The sequence below is a fragment of the Macaca thibetana genome, chromosome 20 (assembly GCF_024542745.1).
Source record: "Macaca thibetana thibetana isolate TM-01 chromosome 20, ASM2454274v1, whole genome shotgun sequence".
NCBI classification, from domain to species: domain Eukaryota; kingdom Metazoa; phylum Chordata; class Mammalia; order Primates; family Cercopithecidae; genus Macaca; species Macaca thibetana.
The window spans coordinates 42067998-42089467 of record NC_065597.1 but is presented as its reverse complement, the minus strand read 5'-3'; the positions used below and the strand labels follow the sequence as shown (position 1 = coordinate 42089467).

Here is a 21470-nt window from a genome sequence, read left to right as displayed (position 1 = left end):
GTCCCAGCTACTTGGGAGGCTGAGGCACAAGAATCACCTGAACCTGGGAAGCAGAGGTTACAGTGAGCTGAGATCACACCACTGCACTCCAGCCTGGGTGACAGAGTGAAACACTGCCTTTAAAAAAAATAAAAGCAGGAAGAGGGCAGGTCCAAGACAACAATTGAGTCAGGTGAAAATCAATGGACACAGTTAGGTAAAAGCTGGTGGGGGGCTAGAAGCAGTGGCTCACTCCTATAATCCCAGCACTTTGGGAGGCCAACATGGGGTTCAAGCCCAGCCTGGGCAACATGGGGAATCCCCATCTCTACAAAAACAAAAAACAAAAAAAACAAAAGTTAGCCAGGCATGATGGCATGTACCTGCAGTCCCAGGCACTCAGGAGGCTGAGGCAGGAGGATCACTGGAGCCCAGGAGGTAGAGATTGCAGTGAGCTGAAATCATGCCACTGCACTCCAGCCTGGGTGACAGAGTGAGACCTTGTTTAAAAAAAATCAAAACAGGGTGGGTATTGGTTGGTGGGGAACAGGATATTTGCTTGATACCAGGAAAAAAACCTACCTGCACCAGGCAGTCACCACCTTACCCAAGTGACCAAGCATAGGAGCCCTCCCAGCAGGACAACAGTCATGTATGTTTTGATATGAAGCCATATAAACAGGCAGCACCATCTGTGAAATCCCCTTGCCAAAAATGTATAGCCTGACTAATCAAGCCTGTAGGCCAAACTTCTGGGATACAGAAAATACAGGGAACAGAGGAACAGTTAAGTGACACCAGGAGGAAGCCATCAGACACATAACAGGTGCAGTAGATTCTACAAAACAAGGAAACGGTGTGGACTCAAATCAGTATCATGAGAAAACAAAGAGAGGTAAGAAGGCTGTTTTAGATGAAAAGAAACTGAAGACATATGAAAACGAAATGTAATGCACAAACCTTGATTAAATCCTAGTTTTAAAAAGAAGCCATAAAAGCATTCTTGGGATAACTGGGGAAATTCAAATATTAGAACTAGATATTAGAGATTATATAATTGTCATTAATTTTTAAGGTGTGCTAATAGTATCATAATTACATAGGAGAATATTCCCATTCTTAGGAGATGCATGCTAAGGTATTTAAAAGTGAAAGGTCGTAAACTCTGCAACTTACCTCCATGGTTGAGGAAAAAGTTAAATTTACACAGACATATGTATAAGTTTTTACAAAAAATCATGTTTACTTTTGAATCTAGATACAAGATATATGGGTGTTCACTGTACTAGTTATTCAAATTTCTTTATATTTAAAATGTTTCAAGCCAGATTTGGTGGTGTGTGCCTATAGTCCCAGCTACTAGAGAGGCTGAGAAAGGAATATGGCTTAAGGCCAGGCATTCAAGACCAGCTTCAACAACATAAACAAGACTCAGTCTCTAATTTACCAAAAAAAAAAAAGTTTCATAAGAAAAAATGGCCAGGCACGGTGGCTCATGCCTGTAATCTTAGCACTTTAGGAGGCCAAGGTAAGCAGATCGCTTAAGCTCAGGAGTTTGAGATCAGCCTGGACAACATGGCGAAACCCCATCTCTCCAAAAAGTACCAAAAATAAGGCAGGCATGGTGGCGTGCACCTGTAGTCCCAGCTACTTGAGGGGCTGAGGTGAGAGGATCACTTGAGCCCAGGAAGTTGAGGCTGCAGCAAGCCGAGATCACACCACTGTACTCCAGCCTGGGTAAAAGTGAGACTCTGTCTCAAAAAAAAAAAAAAAAAAAGAAAAAGAAAAAAGTTAAAAGAAAATAAACTGGAACATAATAAAATAAAAAAGGGTCTAAATCTAAGTGGTACCCAGAATAGGATCCTGAAACAGAAACATTAGTGGAAAAATTGGTGAAATACAAATAAAATGTGTAGTGTAGTTAATATTGCTGTACTAATGTTAATTTCCTAGTTTTGACAAATGTATCATGGTTATATAAGATGTTAGCATTTGGAGGAAGCTGAATAAAGGGAACTCCCTGTATTATCTCTGTACATTTTCTGTAAATATAAAATTATTCTAAAATAAAAAGGTTTTAAACAGGGGTAACCAGTATGTAAAAGTCAGACATTTTTTGTTGTATTTTAATATGCACATAATTGAACAACTTCGAGGCCTACTGTCTACAAAATGACTTTCCACAAATATCTAGTTCAGCACAGACCCCAAACGTGTAGAAGTTTCCATGGGACCACATATCAGACAGACGGAAGCCACATTTGTACCCATAACCTGGACATCAGTGCTGCAGGCCAGGCAGGGGCCTTCAAGGAGGGTGACACCACCATCTGGGCAGAAACCACCTTGTTCTCCAGGCTCAGTGGAGCTTCCCTTAGTTCAGCGGAGACACAGGCTGAGCTGCCCACTCCTGTGGCTCCAGCTGCAAAAGAACTGCAAAGAGGAGGAAACCACAGCGTCGGCTCACATCCAACCAGCAGCCGGAGCCAGTTCGCCCAACCACACCCACCAGCCTTTGCAGGCAGAATCGGATTAACCAAGCACCAACAGACAGATATCTGTGCAATTCTTGGAGAGTCGAGAAGATTTTCATTCATATGATCTCATTTAGGCCAGGCGCGGTGGCTCACACCAGTAATCCCCGCACTTGAGAGACCAAGGTGGGCAGATCACCTGAGGCCAGGAGGTCAAGATCCACATGGCCAACATGATGAAACCCCATCTCTAATAAAAATACAAAAATTAGCGCGGGTCGGTGGCAGGTGCCTGTAGTCCCCGGTTCTCGGGAAGCTGAGCGAGGCAGGAGAATTGCTTGAACCTGGGAGGCGGAGGTTACAGTGAGCCGAGATTGTGCCACTGCACTCCGGCCTGGACAACAGAGCAACAATCTGTCTCAAAAACAAAACAAAACAAAAAAATCTAATTTAATCCTGGTGACAGCCAAAGAATATGCGACATCTACCCTACCATCGACCCACCTTCAATAAGTCCTAAACCCTTGTCACCTGAAGGTCCCCCTCTAAGTAGGAGATCATGGTGCCTTCTCCCCTCCAGGCACCCAAACACTTGACTTCCTCTAAGACTGGCTCTTCCATTAGGCTTCTGTGGTTTCACCCAGACCCGCACTAACAACTTCGCTCCTTCCCTCTGAACTTCTACACTGTGATGAATCAGAAGATACAAGTGACATGAAAACACTTCTGGTGTTTTGTCAAAGAGGGGCTGTGCTGGCCAGGCATGGTGACTCATGCCTGTAATCCCAGCACTTTGGGAGCCTGAGACAGGCAGACCACTTTAGCCCAGGGGTTCAAGACCAGCCTGTACAACACGGTGAAACCCCCTCTCTACAAAAATCACAAAAATTAACCAGGTGTGGTGGCGCTTACCTGTAGTCCCAGCTATTTGGGAGGCTGAGGTGGGAGGATCGCTTGAACCCAGGAGGTGGAGGTTGCAGTGAGCCGAGATAGAAATCGAGCCACTGCACTCCAGTCTGGGTAACAGAGTAAGACTTTGTCAAAAAAAAAAAAAAAAGAAAGAAAGAAAGAGAAGAGAGAGAGAGAGAGAGAGAGAGAAAGAATAAAGAAAAGAAAGAGAAAGAAAAAAGGAAGGAAGGAAGGAAGGAAGGAAGGAAGGAAGGAAGGAAGGAAGGAAGGAAGGAAGGAAGGAAGGAAGGAAGGAAGGGTGGGTGGGTTGTGGATGTGGTTGAAATCCAAGCAAAAATCTAAGATTTTCTTTGAAAGCAACATCAACTTGATAACATGTATGTGCCACTGAGACTGTGTGGTGGTGAAGAGCCCAGGCGGTGGGGTCACAGGGCCAGTGTGCAGTCTCAGCTCCACCAGACACCACTGCATGAACTTGGGCAAGTTAATACCCTCTGTGCCTTGGGTGGTTCCTCTAGCCTCATCTTCTCTGCTGCACAGGAGAAAAGGCAGCACCTGAGGAGGTGAGAGCTCGCCACGTCTGCACTGAAAAGGAAGATAGAGAAAAAGCCTTGATTCCCCTGCAAGCTCCAGTCGGTACCTTAAACATGGCAGATCAGACCCCTGTCGTCCTCCCAGGCAAGGGAGGAACTGTGTGCTTCCCTGAGCCAGCAGATACGGGGCATCCACACCTCCAAAGGACTTAAGGATTCACAAGCCCATGATCCAGACACCAGAACATCATTAGAAGATGTTCCCTTTGCCAACCGAGCATGGTGGCTCATGCCTGTAATCCCAGCACTTTGGGAGGCGGAGGTGGGCAGATCACCTGAGGTCAGGAGTTTGAGACCAGCCTGGCCAATATGGTGAAACCCCATCTCTACCAAAATTACAAAAATTAGATGGGCATGGTGGTGGGTGCCTGTAATCCCTGCTACTCAGGAGGCTGAGGCAGGGGAATCACTTGAACCTGGGAGGCAGAGGTTACAGTGAGCTGAGATCGCGCCAATGCACTCCAGCCTGGGCGACAAGAGCGAAACTCCATCTCAAAAAACAAAACCAAAAAACAAACAAAAAAGAAGATATTCCCTTTGCCAACCTCTTGCAAGCCTTCTGAACAAGTCAAAGAGAGGGTTTCTAGCAGTGTGGGTATGCCCTAACACCTCCTTGACCCTTAGTAACCCCCATTTTTAACCATCAAAGAGCAACCCTTAAGCTTATTGGGCAGAAATTTAGTAACACTGTTTTGTGCTTTAAGTTACCTTCTTACTTTATAGCAATTAACAATTGCACCCATTTGTGAAAGAGATATATTTCCTTTTTTAAGCGCATTTGCAACTCTAAAAAAGAAAGAAGGAGGAGGGGGAAGAAACTAAGTAACGAATTTCTTGGTAAAAACATCACACCATTCCTACCCATTGTTAGAGTTTCTTGAGACCTCTAATAGCCTAGAACTGTGCTGTCCAGCATGGTAGCCAGTGGCCGCATGTGACTGGTCGTTTCAATTAACTAAAATTAAAAATTCAGTTCTTCAGTTGTACTCTCCACATTTTAAGTATTCAAGAGCTACATGTAGCTAAGGGCTACTGTATCAGATGGCACAACCCTAGAGTGTTTCCACCATCACGGAAAGTTCTACTGGACAGCACTAGCCTAGAATGCCACTCACAGCTCATCTGGCTACTCACCTGGTGGCAGTGCTAAAACGCCTGGCTTCTCCTCAAGTACTGGGTGCTTGGCAGACTTGGGAAAGGCTAGGTTATCCTTCAGGGCACCCCAAAGGGTTATGCCTCTTGAAGAGGCCTGCCACAAGCAGGGGAGAGGGAAACAGACCTTTGGGGTTGACCAGTCCTGCAGAGAACAAAAACAAAATATAGACAGGGGTACACATGATAAATCCAGTTCTGGCTGCCCTCCCCAAAAGGATCTTTCCTCATCTTTAGAGAGGAGCTAAGCAGGGAGTAACCTGCCCCTCCTGCCAGGCTCTGTCTTAGCCCTGCAAGCTCCACCAAGTCTTCTTTAGACCCAGAGAAAGCCACTGGGGTCAGCAAACCAGAATCTGGGACCAGATCAGCCCTGCTGCCTGGTGAGGCCTTCAAGCTAAGAATGGTTCCACCCTACCCCCACCTTTTTTTTTTTTTGAGACAAAGAATCTTGCTCTGTCGCCCAGGCTGGAGTGCAGTGGCACGATCTTGGCTCGCTGCAAATTCTGCCCCTCCGGGTTCAAGCGATTCTCCTGCCTCAGCCTCCTGAGTAGCTGGGATTAGAGGCGCCCGCCAGCACAACTAATTTTTGTATTTTTAGTAGAGACGGGGTTTCACCATTTGGCCAGGCTGGTCTCAAACTCCTGACCTCAAATGATTCCCCTGCCTTTGCCTCCCGAAGTGCTGGGATCACAGGTGTGAGCCACTGCCCCCCACCAGTTTTCCTATTTTTAAATGGTTACATTCTAAACAGTTACATAAGTATATACATAATATCCTTGATTTTGGTTCTTGGCCCACAGAGCCTAAAATATTTACTCTCTGGCCCTTTATACAAAGAAGTTTGTGGCCAGGCATAGAGGCTCACGCCTGTAATCTCGGTACTTTGGAAGGCCGAGGTGGGAGGATCACTTAAGCCCAGGAGTTTGACACCAGTCTGAGCAACAGGGTGATACCCCTATCTCTGCAAAACAAAAATTTAAAAATTAGCCATGCATGATGGCCATTGACACTGCAGTAAGCTATGACTGCATGGCTGAACTCTAGCCTAGGCAACAGAGCAAGACTCTGTCTCTTTAACAACAAACAACAATAGAGTTTGCAAACGTTTGGTCTAGTCCAAGCCTGTCATGATGTCCTGGTCTTCCATTCTCCTTTGTACAAGGGGGTTTTGTTCTAAATGTTCTGTTTTGAAGGTTTTTGTTTTTTTGGTTTTTTTGTTTGTTTGTTTTTTGACACCTGGAATACATATTGTGTGTGTGTGTGTGTGTGTGTGACAGAGTTTCACTCTTGTTGTCCAGGCTGGAGCACGGTGGCGCAATCTCAGCTCACTGCAACCTCTGCCTCCTGGGTTCAAGCGATTCTGCTGCCTTCAGCCTCCCGAGTAGCTGGGATTACAGTCAGCCACCACCATGCCCGGCTAATTTTTTGTATTTTTAGTAGAGATGGGGTTTCACTATGTTGGCCAGGCTGGTCTTAAACTCCTGACCTCAGATGATCCACCTACCTAGGCCTACTAAAGTTCTGGGATTACAGGCATGAGCCACCGCGCCCGGCCTGGAACACATAACACATATTCTTAAACATTCAAAGCAGTAAAGTTCCCAGATGCGCCATAACGGCTGAAATCCTCTGCTCCTCAGAAGCTGGCCTCCCTCCACCCATCCAGAACACTGGCCTGGCACACCACCCAGCACCCAGTCTTGTCCCTCTTGGACAGGCAGGCTGTCTGGCACAGCCCTCACCCTGCTACACAAGACATTTCCTCAAAGTGCTTACCATAAAGGCCCTGAACCAGGCCCGCTATGAAGGTCAGAAAGAGCTTTGTTCCTGAACTAACGGCAAGGATGGGAGGCAAATGAGAGCAGAAAGATTTCTTCCTGAGCCCTTCTCCCCATTCTCCACTCACTCCTCACAGGAAAAGTCCAGATATTCACAATGGGCCTGTGGGTGAGCCAAGAAGGGGCCTGAAGCAGGAGACACACCCAGTCTCAGGGAGGCTGGAGCCCATCGGGAGTTGGGAGGCTGAGTCCAGAGGGCCAGGGAGTAAGGCGGGGCCCAGTGGAAGGAAGGGAAAAAGCAAAGGCACGAGAGCAAGGAAACCCAAATAGGAGAGCATGGGGGGGGGGTGGGGAGGCAGAACTGGATTCTCACTCATCTCCAAAGGCAACAGGTCAAAAGGGAGTGGGGCACAGAAATGTTCACTCACAGGGCTGAGGATCATCAATACGGGCTGACCTTGACAATCAAAGGCGTGCACACGTACAGCTTCCAAAGCAAGCTGGCATATTCCCTCTATTTGAATCCCCAACAGCAGTCAAGGTTGAAATGTTGTGCTCATAAGAAAGATTTTTGGCTCAGAAGTTCCCTGCTCCTATAAAAGGTCAAAGCAGTATTTGACTCTTATTTATAAAGACATCCCCAGATCTAAATTTTATTTAGGGTCCAGGTGAAAGCTACCTTTCCATAAAGACTTCACTTGCAACTTGCTTTTTAACATGGCAGATTGAAAACACACTCTCAGGCAGCCACGGTGGCTCACGCCTGTAATCCCAGCACTTTGGGAGGCCAAGGCAGGCAGATCACTTGAGCTCAGGAGTTTGAGACCAGCCTGGCCAACATGCCAAAATCCTGTCTCTACTAAAAATACAAAAATTAGCCAGGCGTGGTGGTGCATGCCTGTAACCCCAACTACTCTGGAGGCTGAGGCAGGAAAATCGCTTGAACCCGGGAGGCGGAGGCTGCAGAAAGCCGAGACTGTGCCACCACACTCCAGCCAGCCTGGGTGACAGAGTGAGACCCCCATTAAAAAAAAAATACATATATATATATATATAACAGCACATGCTGCTATCGCTCTAAACTGCCCGCTGTCTCCGGGGAGCTCTCTGAGAAGCAGAAGAGCTACTCATCTGCTGCGTCCCTAGGGGGAAGCACTGAGCTGGCAGTGGAAGGAGGTGTCCCCCAGGCCTATCACCTCACAAAGGGGACTTGACAGGAACTGGGGGAGGGGCACCCAGGAAGGACTTCCTGCCAGGAGTTGGAAGACGTGGAGGCGGCTTGCCCACAGTGGGGGCGGTTCCTGCCTTGAAATGAGGAATGCTCACTGCTGGCTAAAGGATCCAGCATCTCCAAGCCTGGAAAAAGGAAGAAAACAAATGGTTAGCAAAAGCCTGCAGTCCTAGCCTGCAAGCCACACAAAGAATAACTCAGGCTACTCAAGAAAGATCTTCACGTTTACTGACTTTGAGATTTCTATAATCAAAAAGAAACATGACTGCTGTTTTAAATTCATGGGTTCCACCTGCCCCGAGAAAGTAGGTACAATAAAATTGCGCCAAAATCAATCACATTCTGTGTTTTGTAAGACGAACAATTTCTTTACAGCTTTAACATGGTCCTATAACACAGCCTGCTGCTTTTTTCCTAAAAGGGACAAGTGATTATTTTTCTTCTCACCCACTTAACTCAAAACAAGCAAATGAAAAAGTCACTACTTCAAGGGTTTAGCTTGTAATTGGAATGCTCTTTAAAGTCTTTAAGATTACGTAGAAGTGGTGGCTGATGCCTGTAGTCGCAGCTATTCTGGAGGCTGAAGCAGGAGGATCGCTTTAGCCCAGGAGTTCAAGACCAGCCTGGGTAACATAGCAAGACCCCGTTTCAAAAAATAAAATAAAACCTTCCAAGATTAGGAGTTGCTTCTTCACATTTACCCTGCACTTAAAAGTAACCTTACACATGTCTCAATTAAAAACTGAAATCTAGGCCAGGTACAGTGTCTCATGTCTGTAATCCCAGCACTTTGGGAGGCCAAGGCTGGTGGGGTGAATCACTTGAGGTCAGGAGTTTGACACCAGCCTGGCCAACATGGCAAAACCCTGTCTCTACTGAAAATACAACAATTGGTTGGCTACAGTGGCACGTGCCTGTAATCATCCCAGCTACTCAGGAGGCTGAGGCAGAAGAATCGCTTGAACCTGGGAGGCGGAGATTTTAGTGAGCCGAGATCATGCCACTACACTCCAGCCTGGGTGACAGAGCAAGACTCCATCTCAAAACAACAACAATAAACTATTAAAAAAATAAAAATAGGCCAGGCGCGGTGGCTCAAGCCTGTAATCCCAGCACTTTGGGAGGCCGAGACGGGCGGATCACGAGGTCAGGAGATCGAGACCATCCTGGTTAACACGGTGAAACCCCGTCTCTACTAAAAAATACAAAAACCTAGCCGGCCGAGGTGGCGGACGCCTGTAGTCCCAGCTACTAGGGAGGCGGAGGCAGGAGAATGGCGTGAACCCGGGAGGCGGAGCTTGCAGTGAGCTGAGATCCGGCCACTGCACTCCAGCCTGGGTGACAGCGCGAGACTCCGTCTCAAAAAAAAAATAATAATAATAATAAAAAATAAAAATAAAAATAAAAACAAAAACTGCAATATAGAATCAGGAAAATAAACTGATAGGGAACTGGAACTATTTCTTACATACCCATCTATCTATAGAGGTCATTCTATTTATATATTTAAAATCTGGTTCAAAAGAAAATTTAGCTTCAGAAGACGCATTTTAGTCCATAAAAGTGAAATACTGAAACAGTCTATTCCTATCTGAAACACACTCAAATCCAATGCCTCTGTATGATATACACATTACAGAGGCACACTCTCTCATAAAGGAAAATTTTTTTGGTTTTCCTTCACACACGGGTGTGCAGAAAAAGGACTTTCTGGGATCTGAAATGGGAGGGAAAAGGGACAGCCCAAAATACCTCCCAGTTGTCCTTTTCTGGTCTTCAGGCAGTCAGTGATCAGGCTCAACTCATCCCTGTACAAATGTATCCCCAAATTTAACAGGAAGAGAAGGGGCCGAGTGCACGGAAGCCAGAGTGGCTGCAGCGGCACTCCTGTCCTGGAATGTCATCTGCCTGCTCTCCAGCCCTCTGAGAAACTGCAGCACATTCCTGCTGCCCCCAGTTCGCGAGAAACCTCCTAAGTGCTTCAGCCACCAGCCCCAGTGCATCCTCGAGGGGCTCAGGACGATGTACCAGGGACAAGAAGAGCCTGTTTTACCACACGGGCACCCTGATTTTTTAAAAACACATTTACAAAAAAAGGAGAAAAAAAAATCAGAAAACACAGTTAATCTAGCCACAAGTTGTTTCAACTGTCTCTGCTTTTTGGTGGAACTGTGACTGTCTATGGATGAGAGTGACTGGGACCCGCAGCAGCAGGGACTCTGTTGAGTTTCAAAATCAAACATTCCACTCTGTTTCAAAACCATAACAACTGGCAGCATGGCTCCCCACTTCCACACAAACCCTCATTTTACAAGTGGACGCCTCCAGGCTAGGCTGGCGGAGTGGGGTCGGGGGGGATGGAGGTGCTGTATGTCAGTGGGAATTCTTACGTCTAAACAAACCTGGCCTGAAAAACCGGTGAACGCTGCTGGCTACTCAAAGACGGAAAAAAAAAAAACTCGAAAAGGGAAGGTGTTTTATTTGGTTCCAGCATCAGGGTGCACAATTGAGATGCGTGTGATTCACAGAAGAAAGAGCCAGGGGCTGGGAATGACAGCCTTTCCAGAGTGGAGTGGGGACTAGAGAGAGTGTGACAAGGCACCGCTATTTTTCTTCTTCTTTTTTCTTTTTTTTTTTTTAAATGAAGTTTCACTCTTGTTGCCCAGACTGCAGTGCAATGGTGAGATCTCGGCTCACTGCAACCTCCGCCTCCCGGGTTCAAGCGAATCTCCTGCCTCAGCCTCCTGAGTAGCTGGGATTACAGGCATGCGCCACCACATATGGCTAATTTTGTATTCTTAGTAGAGACGGCATTTCACCATGTTGGTTAGGCCAGTCTCAAACTCCTGACCTCAGGTGATCCACCCACTTTGGCCTCCCAAGGTGCCGGGATAGCATGTGTGAGCAACTGTGCCCGGCTTGACCGATGTTTTTCATTGTGAACTTTGTACTGCTCATTTTTCTTCTAACTTTGTACAGGCAATGCATTAATAAAACAGACAGACAGACAGATGGACGTGCTAATGCTGGGCTTCAAGCACCCTCACTGCAGTGTGCAGGGTAACCCACTTCCTCTGCGTAGTTCCGTTGTCTTCAGCTCAGCCCTATGGGATCTTAAGCCATGAAAAGGCCTTTCCAGGTCAGGTTGGGAATGCTCCAGGCTCTAAATACTACATATAAAATAAACTTGAGACACCAAGAGTGGCTTTCCCATAACTTAATGATTGTAGTCAACACACAGATGTCTTGTAATCCCTCCCAGGTTTATCTGCTGAGAATAAGACTTCATAAAAGTTTAATCTTAGATGGTAGCCCCCTACCCTGGCTTGCCATAGATCATCAAGTTCTGAACAAATTTAGGACCCAAAAGGCACACAGAGCTGCAGTGGAGATTACAGCATTGGCTAAATCTTAAACTGTGTCTATTAAGGTTACATTCAGGAAGAAACAGGAATACGTATTTGCCTTTAGGCTCTGAGGTTTCATTGTTTGACTGTTTTAAGTATTTGTCTTGGCACATGCTTCTGAATAATGGCTGCATGCAAAGTATGAACTGAACTGTTGGCCACAAAGCATTGTGAAAGAGAACCCAGCTAAGAGTAATTTTCTAAAATAGATGCAGCTTTCTGGAGAAAACAGTACTCTTTTTATTTATGATTTGAGTTCAATAATTAAATTAATGGATGACAAATGAAATGTGTCCCTAACAATACTATTCTGGACACGAAAAAGAAACTATTTTCTGAATTTGTAATACGTTAAAAGTAAATTATATGCTTTTTTGAAGTAGCGTAGTTTTTGTTAAAGTATTTTAGTAGTCAACAAATTATTCAACCTGCTTACTTTAGTGATAATTTCCTAAATGATCTTGCATGAATGTAAACACTTAAGTAACTAGACATAATTAGTCCTGTTCACAACCGGCTCAAATTAAACTGTTCCTCACCCCAGGAGACTGGGATCTGCACTTTGTGAAATCTGTGTTCTTTTACATTTCCAGAACTTCTGTATGACATAAATGTGGGTTAGATTTATAAATTAGCCATTATTAGCTCAGAAAAACCATGATTTCACACTCTTGAGAGTAGTATGGAGCAAGAGCTGGCCAGGTGGAGATACAAAAGCACAGTAAATAGAAAGGTGGGAATAGAGTTGTCCTGGTATCCCTGAGATGATGGGGGACAAATGTCCTTCACTTTTCACTCTTCAGACCCAATATTATGGCTTGATTTAGAACACCAACCCTGCATTCCCTTCTCTGCAGGCTCTGGAAGCTACAGGCATGATATAAATCTAGCTACTGGTGCTCTCTACACTCAAGGGAAGTTTCGCCCAACCTAGCAATGAAAATCCAACACTGCTAAGGAGACATGAGCCGGGACGGATGAGCCAGGGCCTGTTGGAGAAGCCTGCCTGACGGCTGCTTACCTGCAGAGAAAAGAAGCAGCACTGGCCTGACATCACTCACAGTGCCTAGCATATAGGAAGCATTCAATATGTCTGAACTGACTAGAACAGTACTGGGAGCTTCTGCAAAGAAGAAAGGAATGGAAAACCCATGCTTGTTGGGATGGGACTGCAGGTGAGCTGTAAAGGAGGCTCTCTGCAAGGCAGCCCCCTCCCCTCTTTAAAGGGAGAGGAACAACAGTTTAAGTGCCTGCAGCTGGGAGGAATACCATTCCCAGTGTCCATCTACTGTCCAGGGCAGGAGATGGGGCTGAGAGAGATGGAAGCAGTAGGTGTGACCAGGAAGAAGGAGACGAAGGGTGACCTTGAATATACAGACATCTGCCTAAGTCTGTATATTCTAGGGAGGAGAAGAGTGGTCATTTTTGTGCATTCTTTTGAGCCTAACAATAACGGAGTGGATGAGATCTTGTAGACAAGGCAAAGCTGATAAAAAAGGAAGTCTAAGAGAATGCAGGGAATTGCTAAGGGTAGAAAAGCTGGGGGTGGAATTTGGTCAAAATTTCTGTGTAAGTCTGTAATCCCTGCACTGTGGAAGGCCAAGGCAGGCAGATCACATGAGCTCAGGAGTTTGAGACCAGCCTGGCCAACATGGTGAAACCTCGTCTCTACTAAAAATACAAAAAGTAGCGAGGTGTGGTGGTGTGTGCCTGTAATCCCAGCTACTTGAGAGGCTGAAGCAGGAGAATCACTTGAACCCGAGAGGTGGAGGTTGCAGTGAGCCTAGATCCCACCACTGCACTTCAGCCTGGGCGACAGAGTGAGACTCCATCTCAAAAAAAAAAGAAAGAAAAGAAAAATCCAGATAAGAGAACTGAATTAATTACATAATATATTGGCTGAGATGTTTTGGATTCTTAAGTAAGAGGCAATGAAGATGATGTAAGTTTCAATTATTAGTAATATACAGGAGAGTACTTTGTGATTTTTTCCCCAATTAAATTCAGTTTAGTTATTGACCAGCATGAACCTTCAAAGTGTACCGGTGTACAAAGAAAAAACATTACATTTTTTAAGTAGGATATGTCTTAAGTGATGTGATAGACTCGTGAAGCACAATCATGGTGCAAGAAAAAAGTTTTCTGTTAGACTGTTCGACAAGAATACATAATGGGGAACCATCATCTTTCACTCTTTGGAGTGCACAAGTAAGACCCAATCAGAGGTAAGGTGGATTGTTTCTACCACGAGGCAATGATCCCACAAACGATGACCTATAACTGCTGCATATTCCCTTAAAACACACACACACAAGAAAAAGGCAGGTTACTGTCAGTCAACAAAAGAAAAGAATCAATGTCACCAAGCAGCTGTTATATAGATAGTTTGACCCACAAATTTAAGTAAGGGATAAGATCCTATATTTTTACGGTATTTAGGTAAGTGAGGTATAAGATGCTATACATTTTTTTTAATCATGCATTGGCTCAGCACTGTGGCTCACACCTGTAATCCTAGCACTTTGGGAGGCCAATACAGGAGAATCACTTGAGCCCAGGAGTTCGAGACCAGCCTAGGCAACATAGTAAAAAGCCCCCCATCTCTACAAATAATTTTTAAAAAAAATTAGCCGAGCATGATGGCATGTGCCTGTGGTCCCAACTACTCTGGAGACTGAGGCAGGAGGATCATTGAGCCCAGGTGGTTGAAGCTATGGTGAGCTATGATCACACCACTGTACTCCAGCTTGGGTGACACAGCAAGACCCTGCCTCAAAAAAAAAAAAAAAAAAAATCACGCAAGTCCCACAACTTGTTTTCACTCTTAGACACACTGAAACACTTAAGGCTATGCAGTCTGTCTGATGGAATCAGTTAAGAGAACTGGAAGCAACTCTGACGAACAGGAAACTTACTTTTTTGAAGATGTAGTGTCTCCATGGGGTTGACTATGTCCATGATTGTACAAAGAAAGCAGGAGATGTGTTTTTGTTTGGCATGATACACTGGGTAAGCACCATGAATGTTCTTTCTCAAAATGAAAACATTTTTAAAATGTCCTTCTTCAAAATGGAAACATTCAAGTGCTATTTGATGAAGTCATTTCAATTGAAAGATCACAAAAGAAAATTAAAGATTGTTTTAAAGAACAGATGAGAAAATTATATTCAGAAAAATGAGAGAAGGCTCATCCACAATTAGTTCCCAGCACAGACCCATACTTCTGGTCATTACCACCAAGATGATTCCTTGCTAAAGAGTAAAAGAATGAGCTCATGCTGTCCTCTCAACACTTTGGGAGGCCGAGATGGGAAGATCACTTGAGGCCAGCAGTTTGAGACCAGCCTGGGTAACATACTGAAACCCTGTCTCTACAAAAAAAAAAATTTAAAAATTTAGCCAGGTATGGTGGCACATGCCGATAGTCCTAAAAGTCAGGAGGCTGAGGCAGGAGGATCACTTTAGGCCAGGAGTTCAAGGCTGCGGTGAGCTACAGTGAGACCCTACCTCATTTATTCATCCATACACATATCCATACATAAAAGTGAAGGAATGACACGGAAGCCACTTCAGCCAACATTACCCATCCTGTAACTAATACTGTATCAATATCTGAAGTCATCTCATCTCTCATTTCCTCAGCGCCAGTCCCCTAGTCCCAGGGAACCTATACTAGGCCTCTCCACCGGGTTCATGCCTCCATTCTTGCCCAACGCTTGCTTAGAAACTTGTAAAGGCCTCTACCACAATTTCTTTTCCCACTCCAATCCATCCTACACTTCAGCCTCTGAGTAATCTTGTTGAAAGTATTACTTTCAAAAACGCCACAGTAACTGCTCGGCATCCTAAATGTCTTACCCTAGCACTCACAGTCCTGGCAAGACATGGCTTCAACCTATCTTCACACACTTTGTAACCTATTGGGCTCCAAACATCCTATTCTCTTCCCAAATGTAATTTCTTGTGATCCTTGGACTCTCTCCATCCTTTTCTTCCAGCTGTGTCCTCTCTGCCTGTCTGTTTGTTGGAGACGTACCAGCCCTTCCCTCAAAGGCTCAATTCAAATGATGTTACTCCCTGAAACCCCCTTGATTTATCTCCTTGAACCCCATACAATGAAAATTCACTCTTCCTCAATTGTACCGTCTTCTTAGAGTGGAAAAACTCTCTTAGCATGTCAGGACTTCTATTGTTATTTATGTACATGATTTATCTTAAGAGACCACATGTCCTATGAATAAGAATTATTACTTAATTATGTTCCTTCCTGTGCAAGCACAGAGCTCTACATATAACAGGTGCATATTAAATGTATGTTTTGTGAATTACAAATTAATATGATAATAGGAAAAATGCTTTTCTGATAATTTAGAAAAGGATGGATGATTCCAGAAAATAAATCCGAAAGGAAAGCAAGAAAAACATGACATGGTTCATATCTACGGAGTGACATGACAGCCCATGATTCAAAATGATGACAAAAATAAGTCACATTTGGATGGCATGATTTGGAAATTAATTACTGTTTTGGAGTATAAAGGGATGGATTAGCCAACTAATTTATCACCACACACCTTCCTGACATCAGAGTGACAGCAAAGCCAGCAACATACCCCAGCTCAAGGCTTCCCAGCTGGCTGCAGTCTACATGGCAGCCAAAGAGTTCCAAAGCTGCTTCCATCCAGTCCCCTAATCTATGGCTAACTGCTAGAACCCAGATCACTAGGCTGGGTGACATCTGAGGAGTCCTTTCCTAATACCACTCCAGATGGAGGGGGAGAAGAAACACAACCTCCACTCCTCCACTACAAAAGGTGGCCTTCAAATCAACACCAGTTGGCCTGGCTCTGTAGATGGGAAGGTGGCAAGAATATCAGGGCTGTGTAAGTCCGATAGCAGCTGGTGTCAGTCACAATTCTAAAAGAATCCCATGGCAGACTCGTTGGCTCACACCTGTAATCCCGGCACTTTGGGAGGCCAAGGCAGGAGGATTGCAGGAGGCCATCAGTTCGAGACTGGCCTGGGCAACATAGTGAGACCCCCCAATCTCTAAATTAAAAAAATAAAAATAAGTAAAAGAAGGACCAGGAGCGGTAGCTCATGCCTGTAATCCCAGCACTTTGGGAGGCTGAGGCAGGTGGATCACTTGAGGTCACGAGTTCAAGACCAGCCTGGCCAACATGGTGAAACCCCATCTCTACTAAAAACACACACACACAAAAAGTAGCTGGATGTGGTGGCACGCCTGTAATCCCAGCTTCTCAGAAAGCTGAGGCAGGAGAATCACTTGAACCCCATAGGCAGAGGTTGCAGTGAGCCGAGATTACACCGCCACACTCCAGCCTGAGTAACAGAGTGAGATTCTGTCTCAAAATTTTTTTAAAGCGTAAGATGCTACAAGTCAAATGTGATGGTTGCCACAAGTCTTGAGAAAGTGAATCTGGTCAAACATTAATGCAGTGACCCTGGGTGATGAACAGTATTGTAGCAAAGTATTACAGTTTTGCAGGAAACAAAGCTACTGTGCACGCTGGGTCTTTACTGCCTCTGGGTTCAAAATTGGTTTAAATTACTATCAAATTAATCCTGGGCATGTCTGGTTGTCTTTCAATTATTAAAAAGAAATTCCATCATTTTTGAATGTAAAAGGAATTGTCCTTTCCACCCGCATGCTGTGACTGACCTCATTTCTTCTAGTACACTGTCTCCCAAGGTCCAACCCAAATACCCTCTGAATGAGATGGAGCTGTATTTTTGCTTTCAAAAACTGTTAAAGAAAAGATGCTATCTACAAATAAAGTCAATTTCTGCAAAGGGGATATCACGATAAACATTCGAGTCATCTTAATTTAAGATTGCAGACTTTCATATTAAAAAGGTGAGAAAGCCCAGTGCAGAGCTGTGTCCCGTGTGTGCCTGGTCTCCTGTGCTGGGACTGTCCGTGCTCATCATGCCTGGGTCAGCATCCCTTGTTGAGCTGCTAGCTCGGAGTAAGTGTGCATCCCCCCACCCAGCCATTTGTCTACAGACCAGGCTGTTTGTCAAGCACAGTGAAACCTGACATCACCCAGAGACATAGTTATCATCACATATTAAGTCTGTCTGTCCTCGAGATAGGAGACAGAAGCAAACCAACATGTCTAACACAGCAGAGCGAGTGCCAGCCAATGCTGCCTGACACCAGGACACTACATAGGCCCAGGGGACAAGCTGAACACGCTTAGAGGGCAGGGGCAGTGGGGCAGGACTCCCATAGGACTAGCCTTCCACTGCGCTTCAGTTGTCCACATGAGTTCAGCAGGTGGAGAGGAGGGAACAGGCACCCCAGACTAAAGATAAAACCACACAGATAAAGGCAGAGAGGAGTTGGAGAAACAGTTCAAAAAAGAGAGGAACCCTTCTTTGAAAGCTCAGCAGCTGCCAGTGCCCAGGGGCAGTGGTTTTGCCTGTTGTGTTCACCGAAGTATCCCCAGAGCCCAGAATAGTGCCTGGCACATGGTACCTACTCCCCATCCCCCAAAATAGCTTTGGTTTTTTTTTTTCTGATTGAAAAATTGATAGATGTTCATTGAAAAAAAAAACCCTCAAGCAATACAGAAAAGATGCACAAGACAGTAATCTTCAGAAACATCCCCACCCTCAGGTCACTCCAGCACCACCAGTGACACTACCACCAGTGACGCCAAGAACATCATTCTCGCAGTTCCTAAAGCAGCGACAGAGCACTGCGGGAGGCCCAGCTCTCAGTGACTCGTGTGCTCAAGGCTGGACACTAAATTATGCGGTTTGTACACAATCTCACTTGACACGCTACAAAGAAATAACGCCACCTCGGTTGTTTGTCGATACAAACGATAACATGATCCAAAGGCCTCTCTCACTGCCACTTTTTCTGAATCACTTGATAAAAGGGCTGGAGGGCATCATCTGAAAAACATCAATGCGTTTGTGTTTTTGCACAGCCAAAAAGCAGTTGCTGAAAGTTCTCAGGGTCTCCTTCCAAAAGGGTAAATGAAAGACAACACTGCAACCAAGAACAGACAAGGAACTCACTAGAAGTGTGACAAGATTCATTTTGTTAGTTTGTCTGTTTTTGTTTTTGTTTTGAGACGGAGTCTCACTTTGTCTTCCAGGCTGGAGTGCAATGGCGCGATCTCGGCTCACTGCAACCTCTGCCTCCCAGGTTCAAGCAGTTCTCCTGTCTCAGCCTCCCAAGTAGCTGGGATTACAGGCACCCACCACCACACCCAACTAATTTTTGTATTTTTAGTAGAGACGGGGTTTCACCATATTGGTCAGGCTGGTTTCGAACTCCTGACCTGCCTCAGTCCTCATCCACCTGCCTCAGCCTCCCAAAGTGCTGGAATTACAGGTATGAGCCATGGCGCCTGGCCAACAGGACTCTTACTGAAGGGAGAGCAGTAGGGTCATCACCCCTGGTTGTCTTCATTCTCTTTTGAAGAATCTTCCGCATTTCCCCCGTAATCCTTCAATGCTGTTAGATGCATGAAAATATTTTTTCAAATATTGTGCAGATGTATTTTCCCCTCTAAATGTACCCCCAAAAGCCAAAAAGCAAATACTAGATCACCAGTGCAATCTATAGTCACTAAAGCCTGTGTCTATTTGCAGGTCGCTCCATAGTCTGCTCTGCTCTCATTTTAGTGTTTTACAAATTTCTAGGATTTTCTGCCCTTTCCATTTGTTTCCTCTTGCCCATGGGGATGAAAAGGGCTATATGGAGCCATTGATCCTTGTTATAGATCAGATAGAAAGATAGCTAGAGCTATATATTCACACTTTAAGGTGTTTAGTCCAAAGGGTTTGAGATAATTTTATCAGAAGCGTTCATCTTTAAAACTGGGGGTGCTCCTCTTGGAAGGTCTTCATTGGATATGGATATGGGTAAAGAATGAATGAACAAGATCTGCCCCCTTTACTTATAAACGCTCCACAGCGCCTGTGAGCAAGCCCTTTTCCCTTGCTAAAGGCATGCAAAATAGTGCACAGATGCTGGATCATCTATCAGCCGTCTAAATAGTCCCTTTTGCTGTGATTTAACAGAAGAAAGGGAGAAGTAGATGCACGCTGTACCCTAAATCAGGCGTTTTTACTGTGGCTCCCCAGGATCCAGTCACCAATGTTTCTGTCCACAAGGAATGTCCTGACAGGGACTGAACCACGCTAGCGGGCAGCAATTAGCTGTTTTCTCACAAAAGGCATCAGGCTGCACGGCGAGTGCACTCCGCAAACCACGACTACTCAGCAAGCTGCCTGCGAGCCTTCGTCCCTGTGCTTCTCCCCTTTCCAATGTTTATTCGGGTTGCTGTCCACAGCCAGCCTCCCAACAGACGTTTCCAAGCAAAGCTCTCGCCTGAGTCCGTGCCTCCCCCTACCGCCCTGAGAATCCTGAGCTGCACACAATGCTTCCCTCTCCAGAGCAGGCTTCGTTTGTCTATTTGTCTTTGATCAACACCAGCCATTGATTCTAGAGGCCGTTCTGTACGCCACCTGCTTTTCCTAACCCTTGCTGCCTTTTGTTCTTGCTGGCTTTCCCTCACACTTTCTACACTTTCTTTTGTTGTCGTCGTTGTTTTTAGAGACAGGCTCTTGCTCTGTTGCCCACAGCCTGGGCACCATCAGTAGCGCGATCCTGGCTCACTGTAGCCCAGAACTCCTGGGCTCAAGCAATCCTCCCACCTTTGCCTCCCGAGTAGCTGGGAGTATGGGTGCTCGCCACCATACCTAGCTAATCTTTTTATTTTTTGTAGAGATAGGGTCTCACTGTGTTGCTCAGGCTGGTCTCAAACTCCTGGCTTTAAGTGATCCACACACTTCAGTCTTCCAAAGTGGTAGGATTACAGGCATGAGCTACCATATGTCCATAGACACTTTCTTTTAATGAAGTGGTAGGTAAACACCACCACCACCAAATAATTAGAGGTGACTGGGAGGAGCCTGGGAAGCCAGTACCTGGTCATCCAGAGAAGGCAGCCTAATGTTGACAATGCAACTGTCGGGGTTTGAATCTCAGCTCTGTCACTTACAAGCTGGGTAGCCTTGATTAAGTTATTTGACATCATCGTGACTCTTTCCTCACCTGTAACATGCAGATTATTAATAGACCCTACCTCTTAGTGCTGTTATGAGATTGAATGAACTAATACAGGCGATATCCTCAGAATGGTGCCTGATGCAGTGTGGACCCTGAGTCAGTGTTGGTCATTGTGATCCATCTCTGCCTTTAGGTTTCTTTCAGGTCAAGGCTAAGAAAATCTCCTTCAGAAGACCACCCGACAGTGCAGGTATTCCAGGTCTCATCTTTAGGAAATGTTACTGAGAAAAACTAACCTCCGTGAACAGTCATTCCTAAATTCTACACTTCCAAGCGCTTCCGCAGTTGAGAAAAGCATTTTTCAATTCTGAATTATTAATCTAATCTGACACAAATCTCATCTTTAATGCAAGCGAGAGAGAGGCCCTGTCAAGGTTCATATATATAAAAATCAATTCAAATACAGTTCAAGGAAAACTGCTTTTACCAAAACTACAGAGAAAGATTCAAGGCAAGAATCTTGAACTGCCATGTTGATTTACCCATTTAGTTACTTAGAGGAACTTCATTGCTGAATATAAAAGCCAGAGTAAATGAAATAAAGTCGCCTTCAAAAGTGATTTACATACTCGAGGCTGGACGTGGTGACTCATGCCTATAATCCCAGAACTTTGGGAGGCCAAGGCGGGCAGATCACTTGAGGTCAGGAGTTCGAGACCAGCTTGGCCAACATGGGGAAACCCTGTCTCTACTAAAATACAAAAATTAGCCAGGGGTAGTGATGCATGCCTGTAATCCCAGCTACTCAAGAGTCTGAGGCAGGAGAATAGCTTGAACCTGGGAGGAGGAGGTTGCAGTGAGCCAAGATCGTACCACACATTCCAGCCTGGGC

The 21470-nt window shown here is 45.3% G+C and overlaps 1 protein-coding gene across 1 annotated transcript in view; it reads right to left on the bottom strand.

Annotated features, from left to right (window-relative positions):
• The window catches only part of CBLN1 (cerebellin 1 precursor), a 680545-nt gene extending 675013 nt beyond the window's left edge, over positions 1 to 5532 (bottom strand). Inside the window, exon 1 of the mRNA XM_050774829.1 lies at positions 5518 to 5532. The gene's annotated coding sequence lies outside the window, so the exon portion shown is untranslated. The remainder of the gene's footprint in view (positions 1 to 5517) is intronic.
• Between the last annotated feature and the right edge of the window lie 15938 nt (positions 5533 to 21470).